Source organism: Gymnoscopelus microlampas (assembly GCF_963454915.1).
Source record: "Gymnoscopelus microlampas genome assembly, chromosome: 1".
Taxonomy (NCBI): Eukaryota; Metazoa; Chordata; class Actinopteri; order Myctophiformes; family Myctophidae; genus Gymnoscopelus; species Gymnoscopelus microlampas.
Window position 1 is genome coordinate 29,383,081 of NC_139962.1, and position 18,578 is coordinate 29,401,658.

General features: G+C 39.7%; 1 protein-coding gene across 2 annotated transcripts in view; it reads right to left on the reverse strand.

Moving 5' to 3' along the window:
- Window positions 1-5,517, reverse strand: part of zfhx3b (zinc finger homeobox 3b) — a 179,486-nt gene extending 173,969 nt beyond the window's left edge. For both annotated transcript variants that reach the window (XM_084061696.1, XM_084061695.1), the window contains exon 1: window positions 5,161-5,517. The gene's annotated coding sequence lies outside the window, so the exon portion shown is untranslated. The remainder of the gene's footprint in view (window positions 1-5,160) is intronic.
- Window positions 5,518-18,578: the final 13,061 nt, after the last annotated feature.

Sequence of the window (18,578 nt, forward strand, 5' to 3'; positions counted from 1 at the left end):
TAATGTAAAGAATGATTGCATATTCATAATGTAAAGCATTTGCAGCCACACACACACACACACACACACACACACACACACACACACACACACACACACACACACACACACACACACACACACACACACACAACGCCACATGCACATCTTCTCAATCATAAATCCACCACACCACAATGATTTAGTGGAGATTGTTAACACGATAACATATTGTGAAACAGCAAACCACAGGAATTCCTGCCAACTTCACTTCAAAAAGATAAAAGTATGACAGTGAGAACAAGAACTCAGAAAGAGGACAGGGAGGGAAACGTAAAGAAAGGATGTGCTCGCTGCCAGTGGAGAGGAGCCCTTGTGGTGATTGTGGGGGCTGCTGGGATTAGGGATCAGGTATAACACACACACACACACACACACACACACACACACACACACACACACACACACACACACACACACACACACACACACACACACACACACACACACACACACACACACACACACACACACACACACAGACCTGAGCGTTACACTCATTCCTTCCAGCCTCCCTCCACATTTTCGCCCTCAGCCCTGCATACACTAAGCCCCCCCCACTCTTTTATGACAGGATGACACGTACATGACTGGTCTCGGCACAAACTGGAAGAACTGGTCCTGGCTGCAAACTTGCATATTCAAAACATACATTAACAAACACATAACATTTCGAGCCATCGTCGACATCTGCTATAGCCTAGGCTGCACACGTCTCAACGGCAAATAGATGAGGGAGATGATTTACACTCACCACTCTGTTTTCACTGTGGATTCATCCACATGGACATATTCATATTTACCATACGTCCTTTACAAGGAATCCATTTCCTCTTTTTGTTTTTTTGTTTTCAAAATTACAACACAATATAAAAACAACATAACTACAAATAATAATAATAGTATTATTAATTATTAGTATTATCATCATAATAATGATCATTATTATGATTACTATTATCATTTGGGTTTAGCTAATTGTGATTTAATGAAAATGATATTCTACACCTAAATTGTCAATATAGTACATGTTCTTTTTATTCTCTGTGTGTAGACCTGGGGTGACCATCCAATGCGTGTTGAATAAAAAGGTGCTATCCCATGCATGCCCTGCCCCTAAGCGGCCTGCTGTTGCCCCAAAGAGGGCTATCTTCCAACTAAGCACATGGCAGCGGTTCCTCTGGTGCCAGTCCCCATGAGTGGAAGGGTAGGAGGTGAGAGAGAGAGAGAGAGAGAGAGAGAGAGAGAGAGAGAGAGAGAGAGAGAGAGAGAGAGAGAGAGAGAGAGAGAGAGAGAGAGAGAGAGAGACATACAAACACACACACACACACACACACACACACACTGTGGTAGACGGCCAGAGGCGCTGTCTCCCTCTTCTCTGTGTTACCACTAACCATGTAAGCAAGTCCATCAGCAACGACCGCTGTTCTTTTTATCTCATCTCCTCAACTGCATTCACTATTCCCAGTATAACAGGAGGATGTGAACATTGTGCGATACCAGTCATTAAATATGCTCATGTACCTTGTATGCTCATGTAGGAGGACTAACTGGGGAGAACAGAAGGTAATACAGACTGATAATGTGTGTCAATGGAGGCAGAGAGGCTACATACCCACATTACAGCATTATAATACTGAATAGTCTATGTTGATAGTGAATAATGATTATCAATGTCAACAACAACAAAAACATCTTCAACTATGTCCACTCTTTCTTTTGATAATTAAAGAATCAGAATCACCCCTATATTGGCTATAGCTTTGCAACACAGCAATATCAACAGAACTGTGGATTTAATCTATTTTTGTTTTTTGTCATTAGATAACAGACAAATTAAGCATAGTTAGTCAAATCATGCATCCATATCACAACATGCATTGTGAATTTGCCACCTAATCTATATAACACAGGTCAACCTGTGGTTTTAAAGAATTACCTAATATATCACATACATCTATCAACAAATACCAAGAATAACATAAGAGAAGGAAAGTATTCTTCAAAATGAAAAATAATAATAATCTAAGATAAATGTATATTCATCTTTCTTATTTCACTTCTCTTATGTGATTCTTAATCAAATTAGAAAATTAAGATAGTCGGAAAACAGTACTATTTACCAGTGATTTTCATAAACATAGTCAGTGATAAAAACATCCACCCTTTTGCCACATTCACAACCCTTCGTTCTTTTAAATGCAATAGCCTACTTCTGAGGTTCAGAAGTGAGCTTTCTATAGTCGGCATACCCAAACACGTTTGTAACATGTTTGAAATAGAACACACAAGAAAACAGCAAATGAAAACGTATACCTTCGCCAGTAAATGTTCACAGTGAAACATAAATGTGACAATGAGAACAACGAGACTGCAAAATCACACACGAGAGATGACACTAAAGATTTCCCTCGTCTTTGTTTTGCAACAGAGGACAGAGTCAGGGAGGAGGAGGAGGAGAACAGTGTGGGGGTGAGAGAGAGGAGAAGGAGTCGTGTGTGAGGAGAGAGGGAGAGATCACTGGAATTTTGGCACAGTGGGCTACCTGTCCCATAGTCTACTATGCTCGATGCCATCGTTTCACTGTGATTTGTGAGAGCTAATCACTAACCTATATGTTTTATAAGCCATACTGATGTAGCCTACTGAATACAATGATAATACTGCAAAAGGCAAAAACCAAAGGAACAGGGGTTAGAACACAGTGTTCTATTTTGTGAAAAAATAGCGCAGTATTTAGTTACTTTGAATTTCATCTTGCCCCTTCCTCTGCCCTTTGGCCTAAGGTATCTGTTTGTAGAAGCTATACAGCTCCTCTAGAAACTGGAAGGTAGGGATCTGTTTTTCTGACCTCTTGCCTGACTTTTTCTCTATGGCCCATGGCTATCTGACCCCCCTACCCAACCCCCTCAACACCACCCACCCCAACTGTTTTCTCTTTTTTTTTTGCCTTTCCTTTATACTATCACTACTACACTCTCGATGATAAATTTGCACTAATACAAAAATCAACTAGCCTATCTTTTGTCCCCCACATGATTTAGCAAAAGCAGAGCCATATTCTTAATCTTGTTGACCCCCAGAATTTTAATGAAGCTTTGTGTGACCCCAAAAACATGCCCACCCCACCCTAAATCCACTATAGGCTACCACTGTTTCCCCATGCAGTCCGATTCTCCCTTTCTGTCTTCAATCCACTGTTGGTGAGGGGTTTCCGCTCGTTCTTTTCTATCTATCTTTGCACTCACTCCATGACCCCTGTTCCCCTGCTTCTTGCTGTCTGACCCCAGCCTCTCAACCTCCCCCTCTCATTCTCCCCCAACCTCGCACATCCTTGCCTCTGCTAGCAAAGCCTCTTTTTTCTCTCTCTTCTTTGCCGTCTCTGTGTCGCGAAAAATCCAAGACTGGCACATTCTTTTCAGCCATTTCTGACTGTAGCTCCATTCCATCCTAGACTAGTCATCAATGTTTTCTGTAGGCTACTTTTCTGGAGTTCTTCAAGGCTATGGCACCTAAACGCCAAGATGCCAACTGCATTTCATCTTCTTTTTTTTCCCTCGCCTGTCCCTCTTTTGGGGAGACCAGTTTGAACTATAGCCTATGCGCGGTGTATAATATAGAGTAAAAGAAACTAGCCTATATTTTGGATCAGGCCCATTCGGCCCAGAAATCTCATTCCATGCGTCGTTTGCTTTTTTTTCACCTGAGCTATAACAACATATGACTTTTCTGAGAAAGAAAGCAAAATGTTTGTTAACTGGATACTAATTGGCCTGTATATTTAGCTTATCCTAGTTTAAGTTAAATACCAATAGCTCAAGTGTTATTGTGTCGTCTTTTAGTTATAGGTTTCAGGCTAAATCTATGGATGTTTTCATTCCGGTATGTAGCTATTCTTCAAAAAAACGAAGTATATTCTTCCATCGAGCGTCTGATCATGTAAATGTAATGTTTAGGGTATAATAGACTACCTATGTCTTCCCAATAGCCTTGGATCAAGACTATAATAGATTTATTTGTATCGAGTCTGACTTCTAAAAGTCAGAAACGATAAAATACATCTATGATAGTCTTGATCCAAGACTATGTCTTCCCCAAAGTAGTAACCTATCCTTTCAACCCGCAGCTCGAACCCTATCCTCGGTGATCCGAGGTCTGGATGGTCCGCTCTTGCCATGAAGGACTCGATCGGGGCTCCGTTTTTGAAACACACCACCACACTCACTACCACATAACACACGCACACACCAACAGACACACGCACGCACGCACACATGTCGATCGATTTGCATGTGGCGGCTCCGTCAGGGAATGAACAACAAGAATCGACTCAAACAACAGCTTCAAAGAAGCAAACTAACACCCATGAAAAATAAAAAAGAAAGATGGACAAAGTGGCGAAAGAGGAAAAAGTACTGAGGCTCTGGGGCGGAGGGATTACACACGTCTCAGAATCGTGATCGGAGGAGAAAAGCGAGCTTTTTTTATCCAAAAGGAATTTATAAACCTACAACGATGATATGGCAAGTGCCATATCTGTCCAAAATGATAAAGCGGGGTCGGTGGTTCCCCTGTCGCCGGACGGACACGGACCTAGGAGCTGGACTTCGAGTTCCCTTTCGGGGCTGCGCTTCATGTGCAGCTGCCGCTGCTTCCCTTCGTCTGTCTGCCGAATATTAAACCTGATCTGAATGCAATTGTGCCCTAAACATGTTTCTTGACACCAATAAGCCCAGTGTGCCTTTTCCGATCCCATCGAAATGCACACAATGTGTTCGAAAACGATGTTTTTCGGTGGTCAACAGCTCGGATCAGAGGATCGCTTGTCTTTTTTGCCCGTTGCTTTTCTTCCATTCATGAGGAGAACGAGGACGATCGCAGATGTAAACACAGGTAACGATACGTATAAAAACCCCGAGAATAAACACAACTACTTGCATGGAAATAACTTGTGATCGCTTGTCATTTGTCAAAAATGTGTGTAAATGCTAGGTCCGTTACATGGGCTACAGGCTACGTGCACAGTGGGAAAAGAGATCCAGATAAGTCTATATAGCGAAAAGAATAGAATCGTAGAAACAAGAGAGGAAAAGAGACAAACGCAAAGTTGAAACTTACAATCTCTCGCTGCCGCTTTGTGATCCTTGCTTTTTAATCCAGTATTGAGACGATTTAGCTAAAGATCCCATCAAGGCAAGTCCCTTTTGGTCAGTTTGCGCTTAGGATGGCAAAAGAAAGATCATTGTTGTTGCGGAGTGTGTAAAAAAACGAAGTAGGGCTATTAGTTGTAAAGGCAATATAAAAATAATTTGGATGCAAAGCAAGGCGATGAGTCTTGTGTTAGAGAGGGAGCGAGGAAGAGGTGAAAGTGAGATCTGATGATTGAAAAGAAAAAAACTCTTTGGATCTTTATTCCTGCTAATTAGTTTCCTGCAAAAAAAATGGCTGTGATTAATTCAGTGCGCATGTGCTTCATTACACAGGCACGAAGGGAAGGGCTAATTAGCCGCCTTCTGGATCAATAAGATTCAGCAAAGGAGAGAGAGAGGGAGAGAGAGAGAGGGAGGGAGGGAGAGAGAGGAGGGAGGGAGGGATGGATAGATAGATAGAAGTAGAGAAAGAGGAAAGTAATGATCAGGAATTGGAAAATATGGAATTAAGTACAGCGGAAAGTAAGAGTTTGATTAGAACGAAAGACAGTGAAAGTTAATACTGGGAGCAGACCGCCGCCCACCGCTAGGCTGGGATTTTCTCCGTTCTTTTTGCTTTTTGTAGCGATTTACTATATGCACTATTCTTTTATATATGAACGTTAGTTTAGCAATCATTTGGCTACTACAGTAGCCTTACCGTGAGCGACCGTATTTGTGTTTTTTATAAGTTTTATCAGCTAACAGCTTTTAAGCCCAGAGTGAGGCTGTTCAGATTTGTATCGAGTAGTGCTGGAGTTTATGGGCTACTTTTGGAATGTGTCTAGTAACTTATACTGATACACACAGCTGTAAATTGAGCTATGGTGGCAATAAAATAAAACAAAAATAAAATAATACAAAAATGTCATAGCCTATAGTTGTACACGTGGAAAAATGTCAAGGAAAACAGATGTTAATTAAGACAAAACAAACACGATTTCTACATGAATACAAGGCGTGCAGCCCATAGGCTACCTGGGTTTAATAGCATAGGATAATGGAATGTCACACAGCCCAGTGTGTCTGCAGTGGCACCTGGTTACATTATTACCGTGTGCCAATACAATGTATTGGCATTTTTGTTAAATTCCTGGAATAATAAACAGGTTATAGTCAAAAGCTATATGTTAGGGTAGGCTATATACAGCCTATAAGATGGAATATGGCTTGTCTGATATAGGCTATACTGGACGCAAGCATCAAAGGTTCACAGTACGCACATTTCTAACATTAAAAAGCGGGAAAACGGACAATACAGGGAAATAAATGCACAACTTTTCAATTGTCATAAAAGTGGAATTTCAAGAAGATAGACGAAGCCTATGTCTAAAATGAAGTTTTGTAAATACTATAGGCTAAGTCAGAGGGCTAAGGCAGAGTTTTCCAACTTATAGACTATGGATAGCTACGCTGTTCTTTTTTTTATATAAAATCGTAAAATAAAGACACTTGTAGTATAGGGCAGACAATGGGATAGAAGTGCAAAGGAAAGGAGATATAACAAACGCCTCGTTTTTACAGTATAGCATGAGCCAGTGCAAAACTGTTACTTGCACAATACTTCACCATTTGCATGACAATTATTAATTTGGGACTTTTTTTGTTGTCTCTCGTCCATGGTCATGTATTCTACAAAGATGTAATCTATACCATTTTGTGGGTGAAGTTGTAAAACTCCTTTGTATTAAAGCCTCTTTGTTTAGTACGCAATCCCAGTTCTGGTTTATTATATATACAAATACCCGTTGGGTCCCTGTTATTATGTCACACATGGGGTTTATTTTATACTTTGGCTATTGAAAAATAGCATGTATAGAAGCTCATATAGCGCGGCACTGAGTGCCATGCTATGAGCTTGTAGATCTGCTATTTTTGGAAAATTATGAACATTTTTGCAAATCTTTGAACTACATATATTTTAAAGCAAACATTTGTAACTCAAATCTTTGCTTCTGGGGGTCCCTGGAACTAAATATTTTGAGATGGGGGTCCGCGGCCAAATACATATAATCTTGGGGGTCCATGACATGAAAAAGTTTGAGAACCACTGATATGGGTTATGACATAAGACGTTTATCTATATGATTATAAATAAGTGTACACGTTTCAATCTGAACAACTTAGATGTAGCCTTGACAGTTCAGGATGGAGTGAGGAAACGTCATGACATATCTTTACATGGTTGAAACAAGCAGCCATGTATTCACTGAAATAAAAAATGAAAATAATAATACATCTGTCACAGTATAACACATCTGTATAGCACAAAGGCTATCGATTTATGGCAATATTATCGGTTATACGTGTTTTGATAAGCCATAGCCAAAAACAGTAGCTAATTAGGCATTCTATTTGCGTATTATGCAATATGATATTTATGAAAGTACTTATAGGATACCTCCATTAGGTTTTCTGGTCATTTGATATTTGTTCCTGATCATTTTAAAAGCCCCATTTGATCAACACGATCGTTGACTTCTTTTTCTCTATATTTTCACTTCTACCCATAGCATTTTGCCTCTATATAATCGAACGTTAACTTTATCCCATAGTTTCCTCCGAATGAAAAGACTGTATTGCTGAAATCAACCTTTGAGTCCCTCGGTGCTCTTTGTCATGATAATCCTATTGTTAGTTCTCTAAAGAAATGGACAATCCCTCATTCTCAATATGCACACTTTCTGTGCTATAAACAGCTCCATATATATATAGGGCCCCGGTCCACTGCTAACCTAGTGGTTTTCAACCCTTTTCATATCAAGGTCCATTATTTATTCGGCATTCGGACCACCATTTGATGAGATTTTAGACTCTCAGGCCCAAGACTTTAGAATATTTTGTTATCGTTGGATACGATTTTGTCCACAATTCTATGCTGTATTGATGCTGGTACCATAGGAGAGATATCAGGCAAACGTTGATCAAAATAACAATTCTTTAATTAAGTAATGCAGATGTTTAACAATAATTTAACTCTTGAGAGCGTAAAATGAAACCGAATGGACCCGTAAGGGTCCACTTGGTTTCATTTTACACTCTCAAGAGTTAAAGATCTATAAGGGTCCATTTGGTTTCATTTTAAACTCTCAAGAGTTAAAGATCTATAAGAGCCCATTTGCAACTCTCCATCACCTGGAACCCCCTCAAGGACCACTGTCTCGTGCATGGTCCCCGGACCACTGTTTGAGAACCACTGGATTACATAATAGGCAATGTGTTTACCGAGGTAAAAGATGCATTTTGATGCCGTTGTGTATACGAACCAACAATATAAGGCTGCAGGTTTAAAGCCATATCAAATATTTGACTGACTCCAAACGCTGCCCATAAGGTGCAGCAGGAGCATTGTATCGTTGCAGATATCGCCCATGCAGGGTTAATAATAATAATGTAAAATATAGTTAGTGTCTCATTTTATCCGAAATATGAAACATAGGTAGCCTAACAAATCTATATCGTGCTGCATATGGCATATATGTTCCCTTCTGAATTTTCTCATGCCAAAAAAAATACTGTTTCTTTAAGAATAAATTAAAGATTCAAAGATTCAACAAAGACTTTATTTGTCACGTCTAAAGCAGTCAAATGTGAGATGTATAGCCTACCTATACAGAAATAGATAATATTTACAATATGCATATGCTCAACAATAACCTGTATGACGAATAATCCCCCCCCCCCCCCTCTCTATCATTGTATGTAAAGCTTGCTTATAGGCTAATACATCCGTAGAGCACTTGCTTTATACAGGTATATGAAGCCACTGTTTGTTTTTAGAAGTGACTGATCCGCGTCTGCATATTACATGTTATTGACAACCGTTACTGTCACCTTCACAAAACAGGGGTGGGTGCATGGTTGCAAAAGCTCTCATTTTGCACAGTTTGTGAGGCAGACTGAAGGAATCTGCAGGATTTGCGACTTGTCTATCTCGGGAAGAAGAGATTGTAAAACTGAATAGGTTGAAAAGAGTACGAGAGTAGTTAAAGGTGCTGCCTGAGATCATAAAAGAGTCTGGTGTAATTTGGGGCTTATAAGAAGCTTTTCCTGGGCCAGACATCTAAAGCCTAACCATGCAAACTCAAGTTTACAAATGATGTAGGCCTAATTAGTAGGCCTGTTGGCCATATAAGGACACGATGCACGTGTTGGGGGGGCTATCAAAAGGCTAACAGGATAGATGGCACCAGGGACATCTGGGCACCTTGATGTAAAATTGGCTATTTTGTCCAAAATGTTTTGTTTTTTTTTAATATTTGAAAAATGGCCTTATGTAAAGCAAAGTATACATGATAAGAACATGCTTAACCATTCAGCAATTAAGGTCTAATATTTTTTACAATTGCTACAAATTGCTATAAGACCTGTAATATCCAATCATTTTGGGGCATAAACAAGAAGTTGAAGGATAATATTAAGTCTGATAATGATGTACTGTGCATGTTCACATCATGTATATACTTCACATTACTTAAGACCATTTTTCACACACACACACACACACACACACACACACACACACACACACACACACACACACACACACACACACACACACACACACACACACATATATATATATTTGTAAAACATTTTTGAGACAATTTTACATCGAGGTGCCCAGATGTCCCTGGTGCCCACCTATCCTGTATCCAACAAATGATGTAGACCTAATTAGTAGGCCTATTGGCCATATAAGGACACGATGCACGTGTGTGTGTGGGGGCGGGGGGGGGGGCTATCAAAAGAAGACCTGTCAGACGTAGAGGTCTTGTAGCATTTTGGCCTGTACGCATCTCTGAAAAGGGAAAGGGAAAACTGACAAGGTCTGAAGCTTTTGTACTACCAACATTCAATTACGCCTCGCTGTGGGAAGGATAACTGTCCACGTGCCAAACTCAATAGGCACACATCGATGAGTGGCATTGCAAATTCAACACAACCTGTAGCTATGACAGCCCGTGGATATGACAAAGAAAGGCTAGAATAGCTTAAAATGCAAAATGCTCTCCTCTATTTGGGGCGCATGAAAGCACTTGACCATCACAGAACTGGCGAGGAACAAAACATTCTATTCAAGAAGAGCGCGAGGCCCGTGATCTTGTGTATAACGTGCTTAAGCAGTTGCTCTGTGATGGGATCTTACAGACCTATATAGGCCTACTTTAACTTCTATTTAACAACTTTCATATAAAGGCCTACTTTAACTTCCATTTAACAACTTTCATAAAATAAAATAAAAACACTGTTGGTGATTTTATTCATTTTCATTTTATGCCTGCTTGTATAGGCTTATTATTATGTATTTATGCAATGGTGTGTGTGTGTGTGTGTGTGTGTGTGTGTGTGTGTGTGTGTGTGTGTGTGTGTGTGTGTGTGTGTGTGTGTGTGTGTGTGTGTGTGTGTGTGTGTGTGTGTTTGCGCGCGCACACGCCCGCATGAACGCACGCACTGCCATCCCAGGGTAACAAAATACAGATCAAAAGGGTAAGGGTGTAGGGTTTAAGGTTTAAGGGGTAAGGGTGAAGGCTGCTGACTGTGGAATATAGTCAGAAAGAATATTAACACACTGATCGTACATTTATAGGAAATATTATAAATATAGGCTAGTAGTACATCATATAGCCTATTTATATGTTAAATTAGAAAGATCTTATATATATATATATATATATATATATATATATATATATATATATATATATATATATATATATATATATATATATATATATATATATATATAAATAATGTATTCCAAATTAATGAAACCTGGATCAAAATAAACATTAAACAACATTCAAAACAAATTATTATATATTTTATATAAAACGTATATTAAAGTCAACACGCTAACTTATACACCTTCCACTAAATAAGACCATATGGCGACGCGCATCTCGGCTGTTACAGATGTTAACAAACCCTTGCAAGGGCTTTGTGACTATGGATTTAACCCCGAGAGTGCGCAAATGGCACCAAATGGACCCGCAAGGGTCAATTTGGTGGCACTCTCGGGGTTAAATGTCCACTCAGGATTTGGTGTATATGGTTGGTTGGTGTCCGGTTCTCTCCCAGGGCAGCGCATCATGCAGCCAGGTGCAATGGGAGCGCCCTCTTATGTTCAGCCTGACCACGGGGATCATGAACCTGTTCTCATGAAGCCATGGTGCAGGCGCCTCCAGTCCGGACCTGCTTGTTTGTCATCGCACAGGGGATACAGGATAGGTGGGCACTAAAGGGACATCTGGGCACCTCGATGTAAAATTGAGAAATTCAAACATTTGGAAAATGTTTTTAAGTAGCCTAATGTGAAGTATACATGATGTGAACATCCAGGGTACATCATTATCAGACTTCATTTTATCCTTCAACTTCTTGTTTATGCCCCCAAAATGACTGGATAATTGGATATAGGCTACAGGTTTTGTAGCGATTGTAGAAATATTAGACCTTAATTGTCAAATGTTTTAGCATGTTCTAATCATGTATACTTTACTTTACTTAAAAACATTTTCCAAATGTTTTATTTGTTTTACATTTTGGACAAAATAGCCAATTTTACATCGAGGTGCCCAGATGTCCCTAGTGCCCACCTATCCTGTTACCGTCTATACGCTAACTCAATGCAGTAAAGGCTATGCGCGTGGTTGAGGCATATGCATCGACGCATGGGGCACGTCTTAAAAATGTGAAACAAACATTTTAAATAAATATTTTAACAAAAACATTAGACTGCTTTTATGTACCTGAAGGTGCCACCAATTCCTAAGACCAATAACCGCTTTTTGGCATGGAACAGAAGTCAGCCACATATACTGAATCATGCAATGAAATAGGCAAAATAATTAACATGATTTATATATATTTTTGTACTGCAGTGATGTTTTCTATTGTTGTGTGATTATTCAAATTCTTTATTTTTTGTGTCCTTGACGAATTATTTTTGTGTGTCATGTTATTTATTTCTTTATTGTACACTTAATTAAGTATATATGGGCATGTTTGATAAACTAAAATATTAGATTGTGTTTCTAAAGCATGCCGTATAATGTGATGTTTGCAAAACTGCAATGCAATATAAAATGTCATATTTTCAATTATCTGTGGTACGGTAGAGCCTAAATGTGCTTGTTGTAGAAGTGAGTGCAAATAAAATGTATAGTTACTTTGTAGATTTTGATAATTATTGCAAAACATACATTATTCACTATTTTGGCCATTTGAAAGTAGCTGATCTACAAGCTCACAATGCGTTGCAATGGACGCATTGTGAGCTTGTAGATCTGCTATTTTCAAAATATTTTTGTATACATTTGAAAACTGTGTGAAATGGGACGTTCATGCATAAGGAGTATATACTCCTATTTCATACCGAAGAGAATAGTTCTGATGACTGCAGTTGCCCAGCAAACTTCAGTTCACTCTCTCTAAAACGGTATTTGAATATATTTCATATCAATCTCATATCAATATTGCAATGTCCCACCATATCAATTTCAAATACAGCCTTAATAGAATGTGCGCCCCATAAAAAAGGTAACATGTTTGTGAGGCTGCCCTGTAACCAAAGAAGAAAATAAATGTAATTTGCATGTACCCCCCCCCCCAAAAAAAAAGAACCCAATGAGATTTTAAAAAAAAAACGGATTTTTGCCCATCATTTTTGTTTGTTTTGTCTTCATGCTTTCCTGTTTGCAATTTTTAAAATGTATTTTCGATTGACATGTATGTGTGCTTTGTATGCAAATAAGGAAACCTGTTAATTTTTTAAAAATAAAAACGTGAATTTTGAAGAACAAAATTCGGTTCACAATCTGTCCAACGTTCGTTTTTACATGCATTTTTCAATTTTTTTCCCCATATATTAAAATTTCCTAACGAAAATTAGTTAATTAACATTTTTTGCTTATGCATGATTAGAGCATATATATATAGGTGAACACTTGAGAAACATTGTCAGCATCTCTGCATCATGCATCAACGAGGAATGTGGCACAAGGTTTTTTGGTACACGTGCGTGGTGATTCAGAATTTTGGGATGAAACATGAATTATGATGGGGTGGCCGTCTGGTCAGTCTGTATCATTTAAAGGGATAGTTCACCCCCAAAATGACTTTTTCTATCAATTACTGACACCATGGAGCATGATGGAGAAATATTGTGAAAATAGCAAATCTACAAGCTCACAATGCCTCGCGTTTTAATGTATTAAAAAGGTTTTGAAAGTCCTTATATTGTCACTTCACTTCACTGTCATCTGGGGACCCCCCCCCCCCTCCAAATTGTTTTTATGTGGGTCTCAACCCACAGGTTGAGAACCACTAAGGTAGGCGACTCCACCGGTCATCAAATTATTGGCTCAGGAATGCGAGAGAAAAAAACAACATGAATTCAAAGCTTCATGGCATGTGTAATTGATAGAAAATAAGTCATTTTTTGGGGGGGAACTACTCCTTTAAGCCTCATTTATACTCGGTGGTACGGCGGTGTCGCTTGCCAAATGTACGCGAGTGTACGAAGCATAGGGGAGGGCGGGGTACGTCACTACGTTGTCCCGTGAGGTCAGTAGTTATTCTCCATTTAATAAATGGAGAATAACTACTGACCCAACAGAACAACGTACCCCGCCCTCCCCTATAACAAGAAAGCAAAAATCAAACCAGAAAGCATAATCATTCAATCTACCAACCACTCCTCATACACCATATTAATGTTATTATGCATTATTCAGAAAAGCGTTTTTGACGTTTGTATTTTTGGACAAAATAAGGGTCATATTAACTCATAATTTATTGAGACCATATAATCGAGTTCTTAAATTCCTTTATTAAACAATCCAAAGAAAAATAAATCTGCACATGTTTCTCCTATGCTGCTTTATTGCATAACGTGCAGGAAGCATTTTTTATTTTATACATTGCTGTTAAAAAACGAATAAACACGCGCACGCACAAACACACAAACAAACAAAGATTTTGGGAACCACCCTGTTTGTGTGTGTGTGTGTGTGTGTGTGTGTGTGTGTGTGTGTGTGTGTGTGTGTGTGTGTGTGTGTGTGTGTGTGTGTGTGTGTGTGTGTGTGTGAGAGAGAGAGAGAGAGAGACAGACAGAGGGTGAGGGTGAGGGTGAGACAGACAGATAGACAGATGTGGGTATTTTTTATGATACATTTACTATTTCAGGTCAGTAGCAATATTACATTTCTCCATGAAACGTTATTATTATTATTATTATCGTTTTATGTATTATTATTATTATTATTAATATTATTACCCTTATTATTATTATTATTATTATTATTATTATTATGGTTAAGTCATTTTGTGAGGGCTATAGGCTACATGAACAGAATCCGATGTTTAGAAACCAGGCTACTGAGAGAGGCTCTGTGCAGCAAAGAAATACAATTTCTCCTCCTAACCCATGGAAAAAAAACAAAACAAAAATATCTATGAACCTGCCTGGAGCAAAGCCCCAGTCTGCCCCCCCCCCCCCCCCCCCCTTGTCGCTGTCTGAAGTCCATCCACAAGCCTCATGTTAGGTCAGTGGTTCTCAACCTGTGGGTATGGACCCCCAGGGGGGTCCCCACATGATTTTTGGGGGGTCCCCAGATGACAGCGAAGTGACCTAACCCCCCCCCCCCAAAAAAAAAAACCTAACAAAATAAAAAAGACCATTACTGCATCAAAAGTAATAAACAAACTATACAATAAAAACTGGCTAACTAATTGGCTATATTGTCAAATAATATAAGAATTGTGAAAATAGCTGATCTACAAGCACAATGCCTCGTAACATAAGGCGTTGTGAGCTTGTAGATCAGCTATTTTCAAATTCTACAAACTGTGGAACCGAGTCAAAATGTAATGCCTCAACTCAAATATGATTATTTTGGGGGGTCCTTAGTTCAAATTATGATCATTTGGGGGGTCGCGGCCTGAAAAGGTTGAGAACCACTGTCCATAGAACTGTGAAAACATAAGCAATTTATAATCAAACGAATGAGCAAAAAATACATTCACTCCCAGCAAAAAAAAGCTTTTATATATCGAAGAAGGGTTGATCCACTCTGTCTGCTCTTTTGAATTTGGTCGCAGTTATTTCGCCATTGATATTATAGCTTATATTGGTTAGTTCAGTGATTGAATAATTCATAAAATACGAGGGTGCAGCATAATACAGCTATATATGTGAAGATCTCCATGCAGTGAGGCGCAAGCAAGGCCTCCGTTAATGCATATTTTCAGGTCTGTGGGGACACAGTGAATAATGGACAAATCCTGAGAGCTGCTGCTGTCACTGGCTCTGTCTGGGTGGAAGACAGACAGGCGTGACTCACGGGGCTTCAGCACGTTGGAGAGGGGAGGAGAGGAGAGGAGAGGAGAGGAGGGCGGGGAGGGGGAGAGGAGAGAGAGGGGGGAACAGGAACACCGGCCGCTTTCAACACAAACCCCAAATCAGAGCCATATGACCATCCACACCAGCCAAGCAACAGCACACTACAGTCTCATTTATAATCCCTGGCTACTATACGCGTTGTTAGCTTGAATTCTGTTCTTTTCGACAAGTGACACCAAGTACCAGCTATAGTAACTTCAATGGAAATAGAAAAATCACAAATCACCACGACAAAACCTGATAGCTTACACCATTTTGTGCAATTGGTGCATTCGCACTTCCTGACCACTGGCACTGCATCCAAACAGAATACATTTTCTTTCCCAACAAGATCATGCCATGGAAGGAGGATAGGAGGAAAGCCTCCAAACCGCAAACAATGAGACATGACAGGTGGAAGCGGACACAGAGGGAAGGGCAACCCAGATCTAGGATGATCGCCAAGGGCCAAAATGTAGATAAATAAATAATTTGAAAATGGCGATTCATATATTAATATTGATAGATATTAGACCAAATAATGTACAGAGGTTTTAAAGACAGCATCAGGAATAATAATGATTACAATTGAAAGCACTTACATTAATTTAAATATTGTAGCTATAACAATGTTGACTGACTTAAGGACTGATAGACTATGACTATATGAAGTATACAGTACTGGGCCTACAGTAACTGTACAACACTGAACAAAGCATTTCATGAATACTTGATATAGAGTGCATGGTTTCATGGTGCCATCCCCCCCCTTCACATTAACAATATTATATAGACTAACCACACAGACATACACACCTTCAAATAAAGCAGCATGGAGGCAATAAACATGATGTGAACTTGTCTTTGGCATTGCACATTTTCACATAAAGGGATAGCTTCTTGGATACAAAGAAAGCATCATTGTGAGCCATTTCAGAAACAAGCTCAAGCTCCTTTACTTTCATATAAGAGTGAACCATCAAGTCCTGAAGCCATCTTGGAGTGTGTGGAGTCACGGACTGGCAGTAATTTCAAGTGACCACAGCAACTGAGGCAGAATTATGGGATGCAGAGCTAGTCGGTCATAGAACAAATAGAAAAAAAACAGCCAATGTACAAGCTCACAACACACAAATCTGCTATTTCTGCTATTTTAGAAAATAATTTGAAATGTTTTACCTATAATGATATGCCTGAAATAGGGCCGCCAGGGGGTTAATAGTTAACCCTCCAGCTGTCCCCAACTATAACCTTCCCTCTGTAGCATGTGATCACACCCATATTTATCTCTCTCTCTCTCTCTCTGTGTGTGTGTGTGTGTGTGTGTGTGTGTGTGTGTGTGTGTGTGTGTGTGTGTGTGTGTGTGTGTGTGTGTGTGTGTGTGTGTGTGTGTGTGTGTGTGTGTGTGTGTGTGTGTGTGTGTGTGTGTGTGTGTGTGTGTGTGTGTGTGTGTGTGTGTGTGTGTGTGTGTGTGTGTGTGTGTGTGTGTGTGTGTGTGTGTGTGTGTGTGTGGGGGGGGGGGGGTTTCAAGTGAAGAAATCAGGTTGAAAATCTATTATTTTAGACTAGCGACACTTGTGTGATGAAGCATATATTAGGCATTAGGGGAATCATGGAACATTGGAGCATCCCTTTTGACTCATGTGCTCAAAAGAAACACTTTCAGAAAGTAGTCTCTCTTGGCCTTTGGTATCCCTGGGGCCAATAAAAGCAGGTGATTAGTGGGGCCATTCCCAGGCTATACAGTAGGTGTTAGCTGGTTAAGGCAATTAACAGGAAGGTGTTTACCTTTACATGACAGAAATACTGCAGGACTAGAGGGGGGTACACTCAAGCCCCCAGCCCATGAAAACAATCCACCTCAGAAAAGCTCTCACTGTGTGTGTGTGTGTGTGTGTGTGTGTGTGTGTGTGTGTGTGTGTGTGTGTGTGTGTGTGTGCGTGCGTGCGTGCGTGCGTGCGTGCGTGCGTGCGTGCGTGCGTGTGCGCGTGTGTACGTGTATGTGTGTGAGAGAGTATTTGTCATAGAGCTGAAGATGTGTTCTCTAGTAGAAATAACATCCTCTGTCTAATTCAAGAATGAGCTTTTGAATTAGTCCAACTTATAGCACAACCATTTATCATGCTGACAGTCAAAGGACTTCCATATTCAAGAGTGGCAAAACACTTAGCCTGAGAGCAAACTGTTGAGAATGACTGACACCTGCCGTGCTGGTGACTCTAGACCTGGGGCACATGCATGATACCTGATCTTCAGCCCAGGCACTTATTGTGTAATGTAATATGAATTATGAGGTGCAGCAGATTACCAGTTGCTGCAATATTTCATCTGATTTAAGACCATACTTTTGAATTATTTCTTGCTTTTGTACACACAAATGCAGGACTGCTTTAGGAACTGGACGGAGAATCACCCACAGAGGGAACAAAGTTCCTTGGGTCTGCGTGTTCACATTGTGTTCTTTAACCATATGTACTGTATATGCATGGATGCACGGCATGCCAGTGTCTGACGCATGAAATTCTGCATGATTATGAACAGTTTAAGACGATCGCTCATGCTGTCAAATGTTGTGAGGTTACTGGATGTTTCGGAATGTTGAGTGTCGCTGCTCACATAGTTTATCAATTTCATCTAATTCAGTTAAGCAAGTTCTTCTGGTGCATATAGGGTAAAAAGATATCAACATGAAAAATGTCTTTACCCTCTAAAAGGTCATACCCTCCCCGTGGTCAAATGACAGGCAGTGATGTGACATTCCCTTTGTTGCTTGCCTTAGAGGGTGAAAACATGTGCATTAAATTACTGACAGATTAGTTACGTGATAACTTGTTTATAGTGATCTCAAGATTCTTGCTTGTTTTGAGTTTTAATAAGTATTTGAATTTTTTATTACTGAATTAAAATGATTTCAGGCTACTGACCTTTTCAGACATATTTAGAAATGGCCTAGGCTAAATTCA